This window comes from Lissotriton vulgaris, chromosome 11, assembly GCF_964263255.1.
Source record: "Lissotriton vulgaris chromosome 11, aLisVul1.2, whole genome shotgun sequence".
In the NCBI taxonomy this organism is placed as follows: Eukaryota; Metazoa; Chordata; class Amphibia; order Caudata; family Salamandridae; genus Lissotriton; species Lissotriton vulgaris.
Genome location: NC_141699.1, coordinates 548,209,462 through 548,233,248, shown reverse-complemented (window position 1 = coordinate 548,233,248; position 23,787 = coordinate 548,209,462). Strand labels below are relative to the sequence as shown.

Genomic DNA, 23,787 nt, shown 5'->3' with positions numbered 1-23,787 from the left:
TTTGTAAAGATGATAAGTAGCAACTGTTTGTAATTTTGTATCTCTTGTAATGACATATTTTTTTATGGTAAAGCGCTCCTTTGAGTAATGTCCACGCTATATAAAAATGCATAAATAAATACCCGGTTTTCTTGTCCCGCTACAGTCGTCCTGTCCCTAAACCCATTCGTACACACCCCGATTTAATAACTGCCCTCCCAACCAAGCCCCACTGAACTTTCTACCCCCACTGTCCGCGAAAATGTAAAGCTACCGTACGGACTCTATCCATCCTCTCCCAAACGGGTCCCTTTTTGGGCTGGGGGGTTTCCAGCTCGTGTCCTTGCCTTGGGTCACGAAACCTGCAACGCCCCAACTTCCTGCTCTCAGGTGAAGCGACCTGCCGCGCAGCACTAATCTGAGGAGGAACAAGGCCAGAGCGCAGCACGCGCTGACATCCGATCCTCCCAAACTTCCTGCCCCGCCTCTGACGCCAGCGAGGAGCAGCGATCCTCCTGCAGGTGCACAGGAGCCACAGCAGCAGAGGTGACCCACAGCACTCCGACAGGTGGGCGCCGGGGACCCGCAGCACGCGCAGAGAGGACACCCCCGAAGTCCGGCACTCACGAGTGACGGGCACGTTCCATGCCTCCAGAGGGCCACAGCACTATCACGCGGGGGTGCTCTCGGGGACCTGAGGCCACCGGCGACCGACTGACAGACCGAGGAGGGTCGGCGACACGGCGCGGCGCCCGGCGGCCCTCGGAGACACGGAGCAAGCAGCCGGCACGATTCAGGTAACACGGAGCGCCGGAGGGCAGAGATGGAGAGGGGGGCAGGCACACATCAAGAGGAGTCGAGGAGGGAGGTACCCGAGAGGAGAGCGAGGTACCCGAGAGGAGAGCGAGGTACCCGAGAAGAGCGTGAGGGACCCGAGAAGAGAGTGAGGGACCCGAGAAGAGAGTGAGGGACCCGAGAAGAGAGTGAGGGCCCCGAGAAGAGAGTGAGGGACCCGAGAAGAAGCCAGGATGGCAGACTCTGGAGTCCGCGCTGAGAGGGAAGGCACAGGCGAAATGTCAGAATGGGTAGAGACCAATAAATCAGTCAGGAGGAATAGAAATCAATGAATCAAAGGGGGAGTGGTGGTCGAAGACAGAGACCTGTTATGTTTAGGGTGGCCAACTGCCACAGGTGCACATTCAGGACAGTGAGTGTAAAAATTCAGGACAAAGGGTCAAAATTCAGGACAGAAGGCCACAATTCAGGACAGAAATCTGGGAGAAAGGGTACGTTTTCAGACACATCAGAGGAGGTCGTACAATAGTGTATAAGTAAGTAAATAGACAACCAACATAAGTACATGTCAAAATAAGTTTATATCAAGTTGAGACAATCGTGAACCTCGCCGTTTTGGTATGTGCACAGCTTTGAGCAACTGTGCAGGTCTTTTTGTGGTATTTCATATGATATTTTGTTTACAGTTTGGGGTTCCTTTGAAGTGTTGTCCCACCCGCACTGCAGGGGATGCAGAGGCCTTCAACCTTCATGACACCCCTTCACCAAAGACCTCCCTCTGCACCGATTCCCTCACTATCAACCTCCCATGGTACCCCTCATTTCAATATAGACCCTCGGTCATCTGTATGTCATTTATTTTACAGTGCTGCTTAGCCCAATGTAGGGTGTTGAGCGCTTTAGCTCACACACTTATTGTTCGGAGACAATGACTCATAACTATGTAAATCAATGTATAGGAAATGTCACTTAAGGCAAGGAGGGCTACAAGGTGTAGGAGTCACATGGCATCCATACTGTTAGGTACTATATGCAGGGCCACTGGAATTATGCAGCAGGGAGGGTCACATTATGCTGCAGAGTTGACTAAATTATTTGGCAAGAAAAGGGAATTCATGCAGCGTAATGCTGCAAATTTTGTCATAGTATTACCATATTATTTTCTAATTTAGGCACATTTTAACACTTTCTGGTCATAGGTTGCACCTTATTAGTACCCGTATAACACCCAAATATAGTAATGTGCAAAGGAAGGTGACCAGTCAACCTTTACAAAGGGCCTTTCCAATACATCACTGCCTTTTTAGTTTTTTTTAACCATTTGAGGTTGAAACTGTTTTTAAATTAGAATCTTCAGATATATTCAGCTAATGATAGTGCAATAGTGCCGTTGTGCGGAGGGCGGACAGGCAAGAGCCAGGCAGACTGCACTTCCGGTTTCCCCGGAGTTGAGGTTAGCGCTCTAGTGGCTACCTCACTCCGGGCTATTTAGCCACGCCCTTCCCACAAGCGCGCAGCGGTTGCGCGCAGGGGGCGCCTTCGAGCGCGCCTAAGAAGCGCCGAAGAAAAGCCCATCTGCGCCCGTCCGCGACAGGACGGGGCGAGGGGAGATGGACCCTGGCTCTGTCGCACAAACCGTCACCGGTAAGCATTTTCAACCCCTTCCATATTCATCCCTGCTCTTACGCAGCCTTAGACCTGTCACATGTTGTAATACAATCATACCCTGGCATCGCATTGAGGCAGCTTATGCTTGCCCTGAGTGTCGACATCTTTCTAACACCAATGTGTCTTTTGCAGACCGTCACACCTCAGTCAAGGGTTTGAAAAGCTTTCTATTAAATGTACGTTCCTTACCCAAACACCAGCATCAGGTCTGGGACTTAATACACTCCATTCAACCGGATATATGTTTCCTTGTGGAAACCTGGCTGAAACCCCACACTATCACAGCCATTGCAATGGGGATTCCCTCTGGCTACAAGATCAAACACCTTGACAGAGACATTAAAACCGGAGGCGGTTTAGCAATTATATATAGGGATCATATACACTGTACAATTATTGAACAACACTCAAACGCACAATTAGAAACCCTGCTTTTTAAATTTCATCTAACTAATCATTTTACTTGGAAAGGGGCCTTGGTCTATCGACCCCCGGGAGCAGATCCCACTTTTGCACTTACTCTCCAAGAAATCTTAGCCCCACATATTAAATCAAAAGAAGACTTTCTGCTTCTAGGTGATTTCAATATACATGTTGACCAGCCAATGTTGACCGAATCCATGGCTCTAATTACAGATTTACTGAATTTGGGCTTGGAATTAAAAAACCATGGACCTACTCATACAGGAGGACACATGCTCGATCTTATTTTCTCCAACTCCACTAAAATAAACTGTTCCTTAGCCACCAGTATATCGTGGACTGACCACTCTCTGTTGGAATTCACTCTTCCTACTCCTACGAGACCCATAAAGAATGTCCCCTCTCCCCCCTCTTGGAGACGTCAATGGCACAAAATTAATATTGACATGGCTCATGAGGTATGGACAGATCCCATCTTTTTGCAATCCGATACAGCTGATACTGCATTAGCCAAACTTAATGAATCTATCAAAAAAACCATTGACATTATTGCTCCCCTAAAAAGACACAAACAATACCTAGTATCAAAACAAGAAAAGTGGTATACAAAAGAACTGAGAGTAGAGAAACAAAAGTGTAGACGTTTTGAGAAAGCCTGGAGAAAAACCAAAACTGAAAATAACCGTCTGATTTTCCTTAAGGCCCAATCAGAATATTATAAAAACATTAAGTCAGCGAGGAAACTACAATTGACACAACAAATAGAAGAAGCAAGTAACAGCCCTAAAGAACTTTTTAATATTCTACAAAATTTTATAAAACCTACAGCGTGCGAAAGTTCAGACGACTTTTCACAGGAATTGTGTGATAAAGTATCGCTGTTCTTCGAGGACAAAATCAACACTATCTATGAAAAGATATTAGTTGCCAACAATACCAGCAAAAGTCAAACTAAAACTGATCCCACCGCGACTTCTGTTTCAGACAGTAAAACCTCCCTGACGTTTTTCCCTTCCATTACTTATACAGAGCTTCTTACTCTCTGTACTCATATCAAAACAGGATCCCCCAATGACCTTGTACCGGCTAAAATGGTCAGCCCTTTGATCCCATTACTAGGCCCCCATATTCTCGAAATGGTAAACATCTCCCTCAGAACAGGCCAAGTCCCGGCAGATTGGAAAAAGGCAGTGGTGAACCCAATAAGAAAGAAGGCTTCATCTCCCTGGACAGACCTATCCAACCTGCGTCCCATCTCCCTCCTACCATACCTAGGCAAGATCACGGAGAAGCACGTGAACACCTATCTCTCGAAACACCTTGAAGCGACGGAAGGCCTGGACCACTCTCAATCTGGGTTCAGGCCTAACCACAGCACAGAATCGGCACTTCAAACAGTGACCAATAACATCAAAATGGCACTGGATGATGGATGCTCTATGATTCTGGTGCTGTTGGACCTTTCCGCCGCTTTTGATACGGTGTCTCACAAGGTGCTTCTCCATCGCCTGAAGGAGGTAGGAATAGAGGGAGAGGCTCTGGCATGGTTGGAGAGTTTTCTGTCCGGGCGTTCCCAAGAAGTTAGGCTGGGCTCCCACAAGTCCACCTATCGGGAGCTCAATAAGGGGGTGCCACAGGGCTCCTGTCTGAGCCCGACACTTTTCAACATATACGTGGCCCCCCTTGCCAACCTAGCAAGATCCTTCGGGTTCACCCCTGTATCCTACGCTGACGACACCCAACTTCTTTTTCCCTTCAAAACTCTCACACCTGCAATAAAAAGATCTTTTGCAGAGGGGATGAGAGCCATTGCAGACTGGATGTCATCGAACTGTCTGCAGTGCAATGTCGGGAAAACTGAAGTTGTGCTGTTCGGGCAAGCGACGACACACTGGTCATCTGACTGGTGGCCTCTGGAACTTGGTCCTGTTCCCACCCCCAAGGTTAAGGTCAAGAACCTAGGAGTTTTGTTTGACCAACAACTTACTTTTAAGGACCATGTGAATCAAGTAGCCGGCACCTGCTTCCGGGCTATAGGGATGCTCAGACGTGTTTTTCCCTATCTCCCGGATCACCATAGGAAAACTCTGGTGCAGGCGCTTGTTATTAGTAGGATCGATTACTGCAATGGATTGCTCCAAGGAGCCAATGAGGAGCAAATCAAGAAATTGCAGGTCATTCAAAATACAGCCGCAAGGATCATCATGAATGCTCCTCCTAGGACTCCATCCTGCCCCCTACTGTCTCAGCTTCATTGGCTTCCTGTGAAGAAGCGTGTTCATTTTAAGACTCTGTGCACCATACACAAGAGTCTAATAGGGATGGGCCCTAAGTATTTTACAGACATTTTTAAGCCTTACACCCCAGGACGCTCCTTGCGTTCCAGCGACCAGCTACTACTCAAAATACCTAGAATTAAGAAAACTAGGCAAGGTGGACGTGCACTGGCCCATACCGGACCCGTTTTATGGAACTCATTGCCGCTCGGACTGAGGTCAATCACTAATCACATGGCGTTTAGAAAAAACCTAAAAACCCATTTGTTTCCCAGCTATTAACTGTCCTTCCATCCTTGGACACTTTCTCTTACTCTCTCTATACCTGCAGTTATAGCGCAGAGATACCCCTTCGGGGGTCTAGTCTGGCGCTCTATAAGAATATAAAATAAAATAAATGATGGATTATGTGGCATATGCGGCAAATTCATAATCATGCGAAAATTGTTGAAGCTGCACAATCATATAATTCCAGTGACCCCGAAATACAAACTGAGGATATAACACATAACATAGTGGTTGGGGTTGTCTTCACAAGTATTATACAAATGAATACTTTGCTCTGCATGTTACACTTTGTGCTTTACAATAGGCACATTATGCCTCTATGCTTCTTTATGATGAGTCAAAACCGGGAGTAGTGAAAACTCAGATCTCTTCAAGAGATTCATTAATCACCAGAGTTAAATAGACATTTTTGTTATGGCCTGAAAATTGCAGGCACGCAAAGCACTCAGAAGTCTTTTCCTTTCATCCTGTCGGATATTTCAAAATGTAGCTTAGTTCTCCAGCACGGCTCCTCCACAAATGCAGCATGCTTTGCCCTAGGCCTATGCAGAGGACGTCACGCCACATGCTGCAACTACACAAGGGTCAATTGTAAGGGAGTAGCCAGAAAAATAAAATACCCCCTGATTTATATAGCACTAAATAAACGAGCAAAGTCAGCTAAACTAGTCTTTCCTTTTGAAGTCTGTGAAAATTGTTCCCCTAATGAAAATTTGTAAAATTATGCTTTTAACAGCAGGAAAGAAACATAGTCAAAAACTGCATTTACCTATATTGACGTTTCTTTTATTCTTTCCGTCTTTTAATTTTCTTTCTTTCCTGATGTCCTTTTTTTCTTTACATCCTCCATTTATTTTTCTTTCCATCTTTCTGTCTTTCCTTTCATCGCTCATTCTCTCTTTATTCTTTAAATTAATATTTCATTTTATTTTCATATTTCTATATTCCACATTAAAAATCATTTTGTGTACCTTTTTTGGTCTTGCACCTGCGATACAGGGCAAAAGCTCTGTCGCAGCAAGACCTATTGCTGTCGGCTCCGCTTACAAGGAGCCAAAAGGGGGACAGGAGATGGGCACGCGCATGCTTTAGGCGGTACTGGGGCACGTGCAGGCTCCAGGCCGGACTAGGAATGTGGACGTGTGCGCCGTGGACATCTCCTGTCCCCCTTGAGAGGCAAGGCACTTTCACTTTCCATGCCCAAGACGTGTCCGTGCACTGGCGCGCCCCACTCACCAGTCTGCTGGGCAATGCGACGCCAAAACACATCGCTCTCCACTTCACCCGGGCCCCCTCCTGGGACCCGGGACTTTTCTGGATTTCCACCGATACCACGGGGCTGTCCTTTCTTCACTGGAGCCCCGCATCAGTGAGCAACACCGGCCTCTTCGGGCTGCGTCACAGGCCCCGCCCATGTCACAGGCATGGATGCCTGACTTCCTGCTTTCTCCCCCGCCCGCAACGGTGATTTTGTGCTTGCCTCTCTCTCCTGTGCCTGCTCCACCTTTGCTCCCTCTCCATCCCCCCCCTCACTGTGCTTCTGACCTGCCCCCGCGCCGGTTGTGCTTGTTTAGCTTGTATCTGTGAAAAGCAGAGAAAAACTTTTAACACCTACAGTACCATAAAATTCGAATTCCGGACGCTGAATAAATGGGAAATCATTAAAGTAACGCTGACTGACCCAAGTTTGGAAGAAAAACTCAAAAAAAGATATCTCTTTGCGCAATGTTCTTTCGAAAGATATGTCAAATCCGGTTGCCAGCAATAAACACAAGCAGTGCCAGTGACTTGATGGTGAGGGAAGCCTAGAAACTTGAACCAGGGAACACACGCCATGTAGCCACTAATTGGATTTTAAGATCTGACTCACGGTTCAGCAATGTGTCATGGCTGGGTGGCACAGTGCTCTTCTGAACTTGTTAGGTCTGTTTGAAACTTTCGAAGGCCGGCCTTGCAATATTCATGAATGGACAAAGACCACCATGGTGTAACAGGCGAAGTCAAATTAATCACATGTTTTTTAGCAGCCGCGTTTATTGTTTTTTCCTACTAGGATATTGTCCATGGCCCCGTAAACGTATTTGCACACATGACCCCATGTGATTGATCTGTGGACAAGGACTTGATTTGTTCTGGTTAAAGTCACTTCATTCGTTTTTCTGTCACAGGGCATCGGCCCGGATTTGACGCTGCTCTGCAAAGAATTCAGATGGCAGCCATATATGACGCCCAGGTGCAACATCAAACTGCAACATACAGCGATTAAGCTGTGTTTAATGCAGGTCTACAAGAAATTGCTTCAAGATTATGTAAATGGTTCAGCAGTTAAAAGCATGTGCAGAGAAGTGCCTGAGTGCAGTGTCTGTAAAGGGGAAATAGTGTAATTTGTCAGAAAACCATTGTTAGGTTTGGAAGGGTCTGCAGAAAGGTGCATAATACATTGGCAAAAAATGATTATGATTTATTTACCCTGTCAAGGCTACTACCCTGATATCTGCGTGTTTTTGGGCAGAATTAAAAAACCTTTGCTGGCAATACAAACCAAGGAAGCCAAGCTGCACTCACTACAAGGCAGGACAGGGCACTTTTGTGCAGATAACAGCCCAAATCTCCCATGCCAACCCATTCTCTAGTTATAAAAAAACAGGTTCAAGGAGTGTGTAGGAATGTGAAGAGCGCGCGCACACATCGCACACCACTCGCGGGATGTGGGACACTCACAGGATGCTAAGTAAACAGCAGCCATGTGCACAGGGAGGCAAATCACAGGCTTAACCCAGATGCATGGAACAGATTGCGATGGGATCAGCAAATAATATACAGGGCGGTAGCCATTCACATAAAGCTTTTTTGACAAATGTTCAAAGCACTTGCGCAGAAAGGTGTCTCCTTCGCAGGCAACTGCACTGAGCGGCGGCCCGCCCCTTTCTGCGCTCCACGACTCGCTTTCGTCCACGGCTCCCTTATGGGCCTGTAAAATGGTGCGGTCTTTGCCTCCTGGACTGCTGGTGTCTCCATGACCAGCTAGCAAGATGTCGTCCTCTGTAACTGGTAGTGAGAATACACTGCAGGAAGCTTGTGCGGGCATTGAAAGTCATCATTGACCCGAATTCTCGCCATCCACATCGGAACAAGCCCATGCAGGTGAGTCGCAACAGTCAAGGCAGGGAGGGAGGACTCTAGTATCTGCCCCAGTGTGTCACTGATGGGCGCCTCATAGTTGGAATTCTGTACGGTCGGTTGAGGTGTCTGAGTGATGTCTTACTGAGGGGCCGGTCCACCTGACCATTTTCCTAACCTGTCTAATGGCCTCAGGTACTTTTTTAGGTCTCGCTGGTGTTAGCAGCGCGAAGCGTTGCTCCAGCGAAAGACCTATTGTTGTTGGTTTGACGGGAATGGGGTACAGGGGGTGGTTACGCGCTTCACCTCGGCGATTTCATCTCGAGGACGCACTTCTGCAGTCGGGCTTGCATTACATGTGCAGACTCTCCAGGGCGCTGCAGATCTGTTTTTGCGATCGCGCCTAATGACTTCCGTGTCTCGTTTTGTTTTTTTTAGGCAAGTTGCACATGCTTGACTCTCCAGGGCGCTGCAGATCTGCGCTGCAGATCTGTTGTTGGGATTGCGCCTAATGACTTCCGTGCCTTGCATTTTTTTTAGGCAAGTTGCACGCGCTTGACTCTCCAGGGCGCTGCAGATCTGTTGTGATCGCGCCTAATGACTTCCGCGTCTCTAATTATTTTAGGCAAGTGGCACGCGCTTCTGCTGGCCTTGTGCAGACTCTCCTGTGCGCTTCAGTTCAGATGTTGTTAACTAATGTGCTTGGTGATTTGTATTTAACCACGGTGTTAAAAGTCGCAAAGGTACGTTAAAAGCCGCCTCACTGGGACTATGGTTGCCTTTAAATTCCAAAGCATTACCACGTCTCAAACTTTGTAACCCTTCTTATCGCTGACACCATTACGGTTAAAAGAACGGCGTACAATATATCATTTCTACGATACGAAGTTATGTAAAAAGCCGCCTCACTGCCGCTTCTGCTGGCCCTGTGCGCACTCTCCTGTGCGCTTCCGTTCAGCTGTTGTGAACTAATGTGATTGGTGCTTTTTAGGTCTTGCTGGTGTTAGCAGCGCATAGCGCTGCTCCAGCGAATTTGTTGTGGGTTTCCTGGGAATGGCTGAGAGGGCGAGGTTACGCGCATAACCTCGGCGATTTCACCTCGAGGACACGCTTCAGCTGGCGGGCTCGCATCACGTGTTCAGACTCTCCTGGGCGCTGCAGCTCTGGTGTTGTGAACGAGCCTAATGACCGCGCCTAATGACTTCCGTCTATCAGTCTAGCCGTCAATGTGCCCCGACGCCCCCACTCACCGGGTCTCTCATACTCAGTGCAGCTCTCCAAGATCCCCTCCGGGCTCTTTGCCTGAGGGGAGCCAAACCACTGTCCCTCCATCGAGGACCCCCATGGTGTGCGCATCCACCCATTCCTATTTGTACTGCAGAGTGCAGAGCCACTGCCCCTTCCTCTTGGCCTGGCCTGTGGGGCTTATAGCTCGATGTCTCTGCCTGTAGAGGGCACCTGTGCATGAACCCCCCCTCACTGGGCCCCGTCTGTGGAATGCAGGGGTAATTTCCTTCCATCGATGCCCCCAATGGGGTGCGCATCCCCCCCAACCCTTTCCCATTTGTACTGCAGAGCCAGAGTTCAGAACAACTGGCCCTTCCTCGTGGCCTGGCCTGTGGGGCTTATAGCGAGATTTCTCTGCCTGTAGAAGGTGGGTCTCCATTAACCCCCTTCCTGCTCCCACACCTGCGGAATGCAAGGGTAATGTCCCTCGGCTTCTGCTCTGCCTTTCCCCTCCGGGTTGAGGGTCCTGCGGGTGGGTGCGCTGCTCGATGGCACTTGGGAGCCCCCTCCCCGCATATGCTCCCAAGTACTGAGTGCATTAACGCCAATTAGGGGCAGCTGCCACACAGCCCCATTGAGCGCCGCCGGCCCCTGAATGCATCTGCCTAGAAATGAACACGAGGCGGGGAGTGGGTGAATGATCAGGAGAGGGGGCTCTCCCAGAGGAAGGGGCCGGGAGCTATGATTTTATGGAGCGCTTAGAAGCAGCGCCTTTCAGATTTATGTGCACTTCGACAACCACAATATCTGAGGAATCCCTTCGAGGGGGCTTCAGAGGGACTTTTGTAACCTTCTCAAAGCGGGCTGGGGCTTATCTGTGGAGGGGCTTGGCATCAATAGTAACGTTTCCAAATTACCATCATGACTCTGGGCAATAGCTTGCTTAATCTTCCCGACGGCCACCAGCGCCTATAGACCCTTACGGGTGATTGTGCCGCTTTACAAATGTGGATTATCATGTCATATGCTGGGATTCCCATATAACTGTAATTACTAATCAAAGGCCGGCTTAATATCCCAGCCACATTCTGTTAGCCCCGCACAGCTGGTCAGGGGGCGTCCTCCGCAGAGGGGTCTGGGCTGCTGCTGCCCTCACACTGCACTACAGCTAGTGCATACTGGCCGGGGTCTGCAGGAAAACGCACAGCTGATACAGCGCCTCTCAAGAGACAACCGCGTGGGAGCTATGCAAATGTTTATAAGTGTGAATGCGGTGGCCCTGGTGCCTCTCTGGTGCCTATTAGACTCTCAAGTCCTTCGGGAAAAAACAATTTTGTGTTTGTAATCATTTTGGTGCATTTAAGACAGAGCTGCACAAAACTTCATCTTAAAAGGATGCCCTTCCACGGTCTTAGGTAGCTCTGTGCCACCATGGCTCACTGCTTTTCTCTGCCTGGCCACAGGCTCTGGTGACTTAAGAAATCCGTGGCTCACAGGGCTCGGGTGGCTTCCTGACACTGTGGAACTGTTCCTTTTATGTTGTCTAAGGGATACCCGTCTGTCGGAATCTGGCCTTCCCCTGGCACGGCTAGCATTGGGATGCTGTGGCTCACAGTACTCTGCGCCGCCACAGGCGGGGACTCATTAGAGTCAAATCTGTAGTTGCACAGTTCATTAAAACAAGCATTTGCAATGCAATAGGTCTTGCATTTGCGAGAGTTTGAGCTATTGGCATTGTAAATGGCAATGCCTTTTATTAACAGCGTTTGAAAACCTGCAAGCTGTGCGTAAACAAGCACTTTGTAATTGTAGTCCTTGCTTATGAGAAGCAAAGCTGGCAGTCTCTTTTACTGACAGCCTTGCTTCTCGTAAGCAAGGACTATACGTACAAAGTGCATGTTTATGCATGGCTTGTAGGTTTTCAAAACAAAAGAATAAAAGGCATTGTCATTTACAATGCCAATAGCTCCAACTATTGCAAATGCGAGACCTATTGCAATTTTAATTGAAGTAACAATTGGAGACACGCTCATGCTCTTACCCGGCTGTCAGCCTTATTTCCACCGGCTTGTTCTTTCTCTTTATTTTGCATGTCACCCGAGAACGAGTAAATTGTACAGGAAACGTTCACAGTGAAACATTACAAAACACGTGCATTTTTGGAGTTTAAACCCGTATGAGACATCAGATGTCTCAACTGACTGCAGTTTATCTGCGCTCCATCAGTGCCAAGACTCACGCATAAATATAGGCCCAGGAGAGGCGCTTCGCATCACTCCCGGCCCTGGCACAGCATCTGGTCCTTTCAAGAGCCCGTCCATGTCTGCCTGCATTGAGACCCCATGCACTCCGCCATGTTAATGTTCTTCAGTCACTATTGAGCTGAGAGGGGCCTGTCTCTGGACTCGGCAATGGCTGGGGAGCAGTGTAGGAGAGTAGGGTCTGCAATCCTATGATCACCCAGATTTTTTGCTTTTGTTTCACTGGTTTACGACTTTCTCTGGCTGTGGGCCTGCCAATCAGACCCACAGCCTAGCTGTTCTCTCGCTAAATTGACATGTGTACCTTAGGTGCATTACCCAATTGGAACTGGGCCACCTTGTCAGACCCTGTAACTCAGGGCATCGGTGTACCCAGGGCCTACCAGGGGCTGCAGCAGGTATTATGCCACCCCTGGATGGCCATCTAAATCTGACACAACTGGCTGCACGACAGCTGGGGCAACGTGACGTACTCGCCCGTTGCTTTGGATATAGTATACCTATATCTAACCCTAACATGGACACCCGCATTCCTATCAGTCACTCCTATGGCAGGCCTTGACAATCCTGAAGGCAGAGTGCGTGGAATCGTGTGAATTGGGCTCTGGCACGAGCCGAGCCCGGTTGCAGCTTGCGGAACCAAGACCCAATGGCTGTTCCATGATAACGCATACCATATCGCTAACTTCGGTATCGCGTTATCAAGTAATGTCGAGTAAGGTGTCATACGAATCGGGATACTGACCCCTCACCAATGCTGGCGACGGGGTTAGCATTCCGCCCTTCTAGAGGGACACAACATGTACATAACTGTGAACCCCGGTTAAAGTTAACTGAAGCCTCAGCTCCACAAAATGGATGCTGCCACCACAGACACGAGTCTGACCTCCTGCTGCTGGGAGTCCTTCCAGCGAGGAGAGCTTGGACAAAGGGTTTCCTGTCCGGGGCGGTGCTTGCACCATCGCAGACAGGGTTTTGTGTATCCTGGGTAGGCAGGGCTTTACAGGAAGGTGACTGCGGAGTGGCACCCCGGTGCTCACTACGCATCTGCCGGCTAGAACCAGTTCCAGGGGCACCCCAGCCCCTGACCTGGGGAAAGTCCGGCATGGGAGAGGGGTGTAACCACCCCCCTTCCTGGTCCCACGCCTAGGGCAGGACCTAGTCACGTACCCACCCCTTTCTTTAGGATAAAGGCAGGAGCGGGGACCCTTCCAAATCAGATCATCTTTGAATCAAGAATACTTTCTACGAAAGGAACTCTCGACTCTTCTCAAGATTTCTCCCTTGTGGCTAAGGAGTAGTCACCCTGCATCCGCAGGCACCATCTAAGAACTCTGCGGTTTGCTGCAAGTCCTTCCTCAGGAATCCGACGGCCCAGCTCGACGAGAACCGGCTTCCCTGGCACCTCTGACCTCTACCCACATCGTCAGCTCAGCTGAGATCCGTGGGTGCGACGAGACCTAGAGGGACCAGCCATCATCAAAACCTGCACGCTTTCTTAAAACAGCACGACCGCCGAGGGATCCTCTGGTGAGTGCTCTGGGGTCCGAGAAGCCCCGACCCTGAAGCAGCTCGAGCACCGAAGCTCAGCCTCCCTGCATCTCACGATCTGCGTGGGGCCCTTCTGCTTTCCGCTGCTCAGCGCGTTGTCTGGTTACTAGCCGCTGGCTTGTGACCTTCTTGACGACACTCGACAACCAACGCTGCTGGTCTGGTTGCTCCAGACTGGCCTTTGCTCCCTTCTGAGAAAGGAGCACCCCGGACCCTCCTGGTCCACTCAAGACGCCATTTTAGGCCCACCACGTGGTCCTGAAATTTGCCAAGGCTTGTTGCCCCAAACCTGGGCCCAGCGACGCCGACAGCTTCAATCTTCGTGGGACAGCTCGCACCTCCATCCTGGTCGCCGACAACGCCTCCTGGTCCGTCAGACTGCAGAGCCTAGCGTCGCCCACTCACCTAGTCGAGGTGACGATCATCCGGTGCCCTCCTGGTACTTTCTGACTACTGGCTAGTAGTTACGAACTTGGTCCCCTCTGCTTTCAGGTGTCATCCATCTCTGATCCAGGCTGGGATCTCTACGAACTATCTACACTGGTCGCCGGCCAGCAACTCCTTCCTTCCGGCTCCTGGCTCGTCAGCGAAGACTCCCGACGTCTGTAAAGACTTGTGCAGCCCCAGCCCCTGGGCTAGGTAACGTCGGCATTTCGGTGCCCGCATAACCTCCTTATTGAAGGGTCCCGAGTCCCTATCGCTTCCGACTTGCCTTATCGGGTCCGCCCGAGACCACTAAACTTTCCGTGCCCTCGGGCACTTGTATTGATTGTGCACTTGCAGTATTTTCCTAAGAGTTTCGTTGTGTGCTTAGTACCCTGTCCTCATAAAGAGTACAGGGCTGTTGTGATTCTAATAAATACACTGTTTATTTTCATAACACTTGTGTGGTGTCCTTTCACTTGGTGTTCAAGGGGTATGTGATGGTATAACAGCTGGCTTAACATGCCCTCTAGAATTTAGCCAGAAGACTGCTTGTATCCACGCTACTAGGATAGCTGGTCTAAGGTTGACTTACAACCAATCACCATAAGGGTCGTTTGGACCGATGCATAGTGATCACTAGAATAGTGAGCACTGCATATCGGGCCAACTTCTCACAAGCAGCAGCTGCAGGACAACCAAGCAGTGAGCCCCGGCCCAGGCTTTCCTTCGCAGGGTCGAGCAGGACCTTGGACGTTCGACTGCGCCCAGGGACGTCTTCAGCATTTTGAGGGCCTGGGGCCACACGTATTTTGGGAGGCCCAGTTTGTGGCAGTTGTTAAAATGTATGAAACAATTTCAGCACTTTCATGCCGTCCTTGGCCAGGTCACTGACTGCACAGGCACAGGTCAAAATTCTAAATGGGTTTACCTCAAATATTCATTGATAGTGACCTTTGCTTTCAATATTATAACTTAGCAGCAGCACACTAACATTATTGCTAATAATCTTTGAAAACTCCTGCCATTTCTGATATTTAAGATCCTGTTTTGATCTAAAAGAAACTGTTTTTATGGCTGTCCCATGGTGGTGAAAAACAAAAATTTCTCTGCCAATACATCACCCACACTGAAAATAAATTAAAGGAATATGTATTTAAAAAAATCTGTTCAGAATGAGAGCAAAAGCAATTCTGGCTCTATCCGGGGCCGCCCTGAAAGGCTGGGTCCCTGGGCCAGGGCCCACTGTGCCCGTGCCTTAAAGCACCTCTGCTTGAACCTTTCAAACACTTTAGGAGAACACAGTTATCCGTGTTACATGGGATTAACAATATTACAATTTTTGTTGGTTGTCCTATGTTTAGGATTACTATTATTATTATGCAGATTCCGAGCTGCTCTCTTGCGGACCTGGATCTTTAGCCCCAGCTCCTAGTAACTGACCTGAAAATGTGGGATTCTGACAGACCACTTTCTCTCCCGTGCTAAAAATTGAAAATGTGTGGAATGCGATATAATTGTAAACATAATGTAATTGAAATGTGAAAATGCGCACTTGATACGCATGATCTACTACCTTCTCTCAACAATCTCATGATGCACAACACCCTGGTACCCAACAGCTAGTTTTCAACTGTATAGCTATACATAAATGCATAGTTGTTTTTATTATTGTTGTTGTTTTATTGCTGCTGCTGCTATTTTATTTTACCACTTTTTAGGTTTTGTCTATTCCATCCCGTAGGGATGGTGGGCGAGATTTATAGTGAGGCTTTCGAAAAGCCTATCCAACTGCGGATCGTGTACAGTTCATGTGAGCCAGGCACGTGCACAGGAATCCTCTCCCCCTACACCTCCTTCAAAGCAAGACAAGAACATCAAGGCGACCACAGCTGCTCTGATTCCATTTGCCACCAGCCACTACACGCGCTCCGCAGGTCATAAACAAGACCATCTGCTTGTGAATCGGAATGCTGGCATGGTTGCCCAGCCCCCCTCCCAGTGCTGCCTTTCCTCTGCCATTCTATGGTTCCAATACGTCTTACTAAAACCTAGAGTGGCACATGCAATCTTTTGTCGTCTCTTTGCTGCTCAGCTTCAACCGGTGCCCGACATCGCACCCCTGTTCTACGCACCTCACATGTATCGCCCTGCCCCACCGGAGCTCTGTTTACCACCACTGCATGCCCCCAGCCCCTCTGAAACTTTGAAAAAGTGTCACTCTACCACTCTACTGCCCTCACTCTATCACTCTACCACCCTCACTCTACCACCCTCACTCTACCACTACCTCCCTCACTCTACCACTCTACCCCCCCTAACTCTACCACTCTACCCCCCTCACTCTACCGTCCTCACTCTACCACTCTACCGTCCTCACTCTACCGCCCTCACTCTACCGCCCTCACTCTACCACTACCACTCTATCGCCCTCACTCACTCTACCACCCTCACTCTACCACTCTATCGCCTTCACTCACTATATTGCCCTCACTCACTCACTCTGTTGCCCTCACTCACTCTATCGCCCTCACTCACTCTATCGCCCTCACTCACTCTATCACCCTCACTCACTCTATCGCCCTCACTCACTCTATCGCACTCGCCCTTCATCTATCTATCTATCGCCCTCCCTCTATCTCTATCCCACTCACTCTATTTATCGCATCACCGTAGCATCACTCAGCACCACCACAGCATCACTCAGGGGCACAACAACATCACTATGCGCTACCACAGCATCACTGAACGCCACAGCATCACTCTGTGCAACCATTCAACAACAACTGGTTCAAATATGTTCTCTAAATGTTTCAAGCTTTATTACAAATGTCACAAACAGATGTTAATATTTCACTTCTGTTCTTGGATTTTTATCACAATAAAATACACTGAACATAATCTTCACAAAAGTTATTTTCAAAGGTTTAAGCTATTGCCATTCTAAATTACAATACCTTTTTAGGTTTTGCCTAGCCAATGCGTACGAAGTACGCATGTGCTAGGAAAAAGCTAATGAGTATAGTATATGTGGCTTGGAATACGCCCCCGTCTTTCATTGACTAGCTCCATAAATGGAGGCTAGCCATTGGAAGACGGGCCTGTCCGTCAATGCTCGACCAGATTCGGGGGCGTTCCCGAGAATCTTTGGCTTTTGGCGACGTCAGCCGAAAGCCTGTTCTCGGGAACGCCCCCGAATCTGGTCCGGCATTGACGGCACCCGCCCTCATTGCAGCCGCCGTCATTTCTGGGATCCTGTTGGTGTTTAGAGTCGACCCTACGTGAACAGACCGGTGACCGAGTGGAACGGAGATGCCACCTCTACCTATTAATACGAAGTGCACGCTTCCCTGTGTTCCCGCCCCCCCCGTCCCGCTGTCCGTGTTCTCGCCCCCCTCCCGCTAAGCTATGTTTTGCATTGCCGTAAAAACAGGCTTTCCCTTTACTACGCGGTTATGTCAGTCATGCTGCTGCCACAGGAAGACGACCAGCGTGACTGCAGGCAGTCCCCAATCACCCTGAGTAATCCTGCAAGTCCCAGCCGTGCACTGCCTGAAGACAGAGGGAGCCCTCCGTGCCGAGCACAGACCCATTACGAAGGGTTTGTGCCTCTCAGATGGGACTTGCGACGTCTGCTGTGATCGCTCAATACCACTCTTCAGCTCCGTCGTCAACTGCATGTCTTAACATTCTTAACATTCTGCATTGTGCTTTGACTGCCTATTGGACCAGAGAGCCCACAACGTCTTCTTGGTTGGGAGAGCTGGCGCCTGCATGGTACAGGGATCGCACCGGTCGGGATCCCCAGTAAACCACCTTAGTTTTTTGGGGGGGGGTTCATCGCGGTTGTGAACGGTTGTGTGTGACGTATGTGGTAAAACGGGACAATATGATGTTCGTCGCAACCCGCACTCGATGGACAATAATAAAAACAGGCCGTATACATTATTCGTTAAAATGTGTATTTTGTTGCAAACAGCTTTTTTTTGGGGGGGGGGGTTATGATCTCGACAGTAGGCATTAAATACAATATATTACTTTAAATCATAAAAAATGATCTGCACCCCCGTACTGAGAGCGCTGATACTATTATGATCGTATTTTTTTATGCTCCGTTAAAACTTGCATCGGACCTGCTTTGTGTAAATTGCACGTGTTTATAATAAGTTAAAGTGAACTGAATGTATCACGTAAGACGGGGGTGGGGGAGGGTCACAACACGGGTTCAGGGGTCCCTCGACCTCGGGCACTTGGTTCTGTCAGACTTCGGGGGGGGTGTATGACAGGGGTGAGTTGGGGGGTCAGAGGTGGTCTATTTACCATCTCGCAGACGTGCTTGGTTGTTATAGCCTCAGAGGTTTTGAACATCTGATTGCACATCAGGCCGGGTAATGTGCACGGCTTGGAAATCTATGTGGAATCAGGCCCTGCACGCTGACTCCGACTTTCATCCTCCTGGAGTCGATGCAAATGAGTTAGTGGCATTTGAGGAGGATGATACTGACGCACCTGTTGTTTTAAATGTAGTCAGGCAGTTTCCGGTCGAATTGGGTAAAAGTGTATATTGCAAGTTCAGAATTCTTCACCTGAGGAAATAAAAGCGTGAGTACGTATGTACATATGCGTGTGTGTCTGTGTGTGTGTGTGTCTAAGAAGAATCTCTAATACACCGACAAATGCATAACTATCTCCAAACCTAATGTACCGGTACTGGATATATAGTTAGTTTTGGGTTCCAAAACAAGCGAACTGTGATCCCGGCTACCTCTCTTGACCAAACTGTGTGACACTTGGCAAACCGTGGTGGCAGTTACTTGCAATTGTAATAAAATGTCTCTGCGACTCTCTTTGAGTAAGACAATTCCTTGTAAGAGCAACAGAGCTCAGTGGTTCGCATTTAATTTATCTGCATTTAAGTAGGACGGGAGTATAACACACAGAAGGCGAGAAATAAGAGAATGCAAGTTGTGTTTTTTTTTAATGAATTCTGCACAGGATCTTAATACGTCAAGTGTATGTTTCATATCAGCAAACTGACTCGCTGTAACATTGGCGCGCATTTGGATAAACTCGTGCTAATAACTCGGCCTGAAGCAAATATAGCGCCTTCATTATTAATGGAGGATGTGGCGTAAGGGCCAGAGTTGCTGACTAGCTGACTTTGGTGTTGGGGAAACCAGGTTCGAGTGTGACATACGCCCAATTTCATCCTGTGATTCTGGGCAAATCACTTAATCTCTCAGAGCCTAATAAAAATGAATGTGTCCTTGTGTAAGCAACTGGTACTTGTGTAAAGCGCTCCGATACATTCAGGTCGATTTCACGCTAAGGCAACCCCCCCCAAAAAAAATGTGCATATACACCGCTTGCTTACACGGCCTTGCTTCTTTTAAGCGCTGTGGTAGCAGCAGATGCGGCTATAACACAAATCATTTTGGACGGTGGAGTGGGAAAGGTTGAGCCCGAGGCCTGTACTAGAAGCGTACAGTAATGCAGCATATGCACGAACCCTCTGAAGGTCCTTACTCCATGTCAGTATGGGAGGGAGGGGCATGTAAAAAAAATCTGCTCAAATCGTGTTCCGTCCTCGCTGGGAGAGAACGGCGCACCCTCAATACGGTTTTAACAATGGGAAATATTAACAGAAAACTAGAACACAGCTTGCACAAGAATTATTTCGTTAGAATGATTTATTATTAAGTCTCGGCTGTCCTGCCAAACACGTAAAGAACAGCACGAGCAGAGCTGGTGTTGGGTCAGCGCTGCCCACGCGCCCCTCCGGCGCAGCGTGGCCCTGCAGCTGGGAGAGGGGCGACAGCGCCGTGGTGTCAGGGCACGAGCGCCCGCACGTGGCTTCAGGTGGTGTCAGGGAGCGAGCACGTGCCTTCAGGTGGTGCTTTCAGCCAGTAAACCAACATGGCTTCTTCCCCAGGAGGCGGCGGCGCCCTCCAGGTGAGCCCGGCCCCTCCTCCTGCCCGTGCGGCCCGCATGGCACCAGTGCCCTCTGTCCCCAGAGTGACAGGAGCCCCAGGCTAGACACGCAGCTTTGCCAACAAGGCGTAGTTTTCAAACTCAGCTGTAATGTCTCACAGACAGTCTGAAACTTACAACCCGTCATTACTCATAAGTGTCTTGTTCCTAAGAATGTCTCGCAACTGTCCATTCAGTTGCCTCCACATTTGTTCTGTTGTTTACCTATTTTAGCTAGGTGACCTATTCACTTATATGTTTGATCCCATGTTGTTTCACTTTTGATCTGGGCTTTATCAGATATCATGAAGAATGGCAAGCCTGCACCAAAATACCGGATACAACTTTGTTTTGTTTTTTCTTGCCTTCTGCCTTTTGATTGTGCCTCTGCCCGTTCCCGCCCCCCCTCCCGCTGTCCGTGTGCCCGTTCCCGCCCCCCTCCCGCTGTCCGTGTGCCCGTTCCTGCCCCCCTCCCGCTGTCCGTGTCTCCGGCCCCACTTGTAAATGCTTGTTTTATTTTTGCAGTATATTTCCTTGGGAAAGCATATGTCTGTTGTTGCATTTGGGGAATGAATCTCTGAAACTGAGATCTGTTTTGAATTTGGGAAGTGCTTCTCTTAGAGACAGCAGCATAGTGTGGGTTGGTCAAGGGAGGCACTTCAATGACTTGATTCATATTGGATATTAAGAACATTTTCCTTCGCTGTGGATCTCTTTCTGATTCGATAAGGGTGAGCATATCTTTTTGGGGTGCAGAGGTTTCTCTGGATGCGTTTAGGAAACCATTCTCTGAGATTTAGACCTGAGAATGGTTTTGTTCAGGAGCCCAGTCTCAAAGTCTGCTTCTTGCTTTCAGAGCTTCGAGATTTCATGAAGAATGGCAAGCCTGCACCAAAATACCAGATACAACTTTTTTTTGCTTTTTCTTGCCTTCTGCCTTTTGATTGTGCCTGTGACCGTTCCCGCCCCTCCCCCCCCTCCCGCTGTCCCTGTGCCCGTTCCCACCCCCCCTCCCGCTGTCCGTGTCTCCGGCCCCACTTGTAAATGCTTGTTTTGTTTTTGCAGTATATTTCCTTCGGAAGGCACATGTCTGTAGTTGCATTTGGGGAATGAATCTCTGAAACTGAGATCTGTTTTGAATTTGGGAAGTGCTTCTCTTAGAGACAGCAGCATAGTGTGGACTGTGAGAGCTGTGTGGGCTGTGAGAGCTGTGTGGGCTGTGAGAGCTGTGTGGGCTGTGAGAGCTGTGTGGGCTGTGAGAGCTGTGTGGGCTGTGAGAGCTGTGTGGGCTGTGAGAGCTGTGTGGGCTGTGAGAGCTGTGTGTGCTGTGAGAGCTGTGAGAGCTGTGTGGGCTGTGAGAGCTGTGAGAGCTGTGTGGGCTGTGAGAGCTGTGTGGGCTGTGAGAGATGTGTGGGCTGTGAGAGCTGTGTGGGCTGTGAGAGCTGTTGGCAATATAAATAACAATGCTATTTATTTATAAGTAAAAAAAAAAGAAATGTGATGAGCAATGCCAATAGCTCTAACTTTTCCAAAGGCGAAACCATTGCATTGTAAATGCTTGTATTTAAGTATTATTTATTAAAAAAATTAAAAGCCATTGGTATTTGTAATATCAATACATCTAAGTCACATAAATGCAACACATATTGCATTACAAATGCTATAGGTGTCACATTTGTGAAACTTAAAACTATTGGAATTGTAAATGACAAAGCTATTAATTTAGCTATTTTCAAAACCAACACATAAATACAAAATTTGTCATTTACAATACCAATAGCTCAAACTTTCCTAATGCGAGACCTATTGCATTGCAAATGCTTGTTTTCCATTTGATCATCCTCTTGTCCTTCCTTCCATTGTTAAATATAAATCTTTCTCTTTCTTTCCAGCTTTCTTTCATTATTTGCATTCTATTCTTCCTTCACTTTCTCACTCCATTTGCCTTGTGCTTCTTTTTGATTTACCATTATCATAATTTCTCTTTTGGTCCTGCATTTCGCTACTTCCGCACCCTCTGCACACCCCACCCTCCACACTCACACACACAGCTGCATCACAGTGATTATTCTTGCTTTATTTCATTTGGTTGTTATTCTCTCCTGTTCTGATCTGCGAGTCACAGATCAAAGTTAGGAAGGGCCATGAAACACTTATCCGAACCCGGGTGCTTCCCTACACCTTTGGCCCATTGTCATTCTTTAGGTGATAATCAGCCACATCATAATGACAACGGGCCCGTACAAGGACTGAGGGAGGTCGGGGATGGGCTGCTGCAGCCTCAGAGAAGTGTGAGCTAACTCCGATTGTCACAGGGGAACAGCACAGCTTGTTGTCGTCCCCAAAATTATGGACAAAAGGCGTCCGTAAAAAAAATGCTCATGGACAACAGAGAAGGGCCCCAAATAACGGGCAGTCCGTGAAATTTACGGATGGTTGGTCACCCTAGTTATGTTAATGGTCTTTAATTAGCCCCGATTCAATTGAGGTGTGGTCGCCATCTTGGGGAACGGGCCGGTGAGGCCGGATTGTGTGGCAGGTGTTGTGCACTTCCCGGACCCCGTAGCAGTGTTTTTATCAGTGTTTGAACCCAAGCAAGGAGCGGGGAGACTTGACTGAGAGACCTGCTGGTGGGATCACCCCGTGCCAGGTGTGGTGAGACTTACTTTCCTGGTGGGCTGACGTCACGTGAGGGGTCGGGGCTCCTTTTGTCTGCTGATGCCTCGGACATCATGCTGAGTGGGGGTTGTCGCGGTGCAACCGCTTTGTCCTGTAACCAGGAGTTTGGCTGCATCTGCAGTCCCCCCACTGTTTGAGAGTGGTCCGGAGTTAGGGCCGGGGCCTACAACAACAGACGCAGGAAGCACATGAGAGGGGCAACCAGAGGTACAAGATCATGGCGAGACAACACATAGAGAAGCCGGTAAGACAGTGAGATCAGGGACGCTTATACCCAGCTGTGGCCAGAGGTTCAGGCCGAGACTGGGGATGCGACGGGGTTTGCAGGGAATCTATCCTTGGGACAAGTCCTGAAGGCCTGTGGAGGAGCGAGATAGCCGAAGTGCATAGAGCATTATCAGAAGGCCCTGACTTGAATGTATTGATACCAAGCAGTCTGCTGAAGGGCACCATCGGAGTGTTGAGTCTTGGGTCACATGCAACATTCCATGTTTGGGCCCGAACACGATCATTAGGAGCACACAGGACCTGGTCCCTGGCTGGGGTTTCATCCACTGAGGGAAGAATAGCTTGTGCCCTCCCTTGCTGGAAGGGGGTTTCTAGGACACTGCCTGTACGACCAATCAGTCACCATGACCAAGACAGCTGAGCGGACGGATGGACAGAGAAGAGCTTGGAAGATGCTTGGCTGAAGAGGGGACTGCAGTATCCAAAGAAGGTTACCCAACCCCAAAGTCCAGAGTTGTTAAATGAGCCACAGACGGCGCAAAATGGCGGAGCACAAATGGAGCTACCATTTTGTTGTTTCTTGTCCCCTCCCTCGGTCCGTCGGACTTCATCCGGCCGACCCTCAGACATTGACGGAGACTTGGCATGCAGCTTTTACTAGTCTACCGGTTTGTGCCCCCGTTACCCTCCCCCCTCTTCTTTCATGTGGTGTCTCTCGCCCCCCCTCCTCTTTCCCTCCTTCATTCTCTGTCTACTTCCCTTGCTCCTCCCCCTGAATCGCTCCCCTTGCCTGCTTATTCTCTTACGTATGCCCTTATTGTTTTTCTCGACTGAATATGTAACTATGTAGCTATGCTCTAATAACTGTGTAACCTTTGTGACGATGTAACCTGCAACAA

At 48.9% G+C, this 23,787-nt stretch overlaps 1 protein-coding gene across 1 annotated transcript in view; it reads left to right on the top strand.

The window, feature by feature from the left end:
- The first annotated feature begins 471 nt into the window (after positions 1-471).
- Positions 472-23,787, top strand: part of RHOBTB2 (Rho related BTB domain containing 2) — a 274,730-nt gene continuing 251,414 nt past the window's right edge. The window contains exon 1 of the mRNA XM_086943612.1: positions 472-776. The gene's annotated coding sequence lies outside the window, so the exon portion shown is untranslated. The remainder of the gene's footprint in view (positions 777-23,787) is intronic.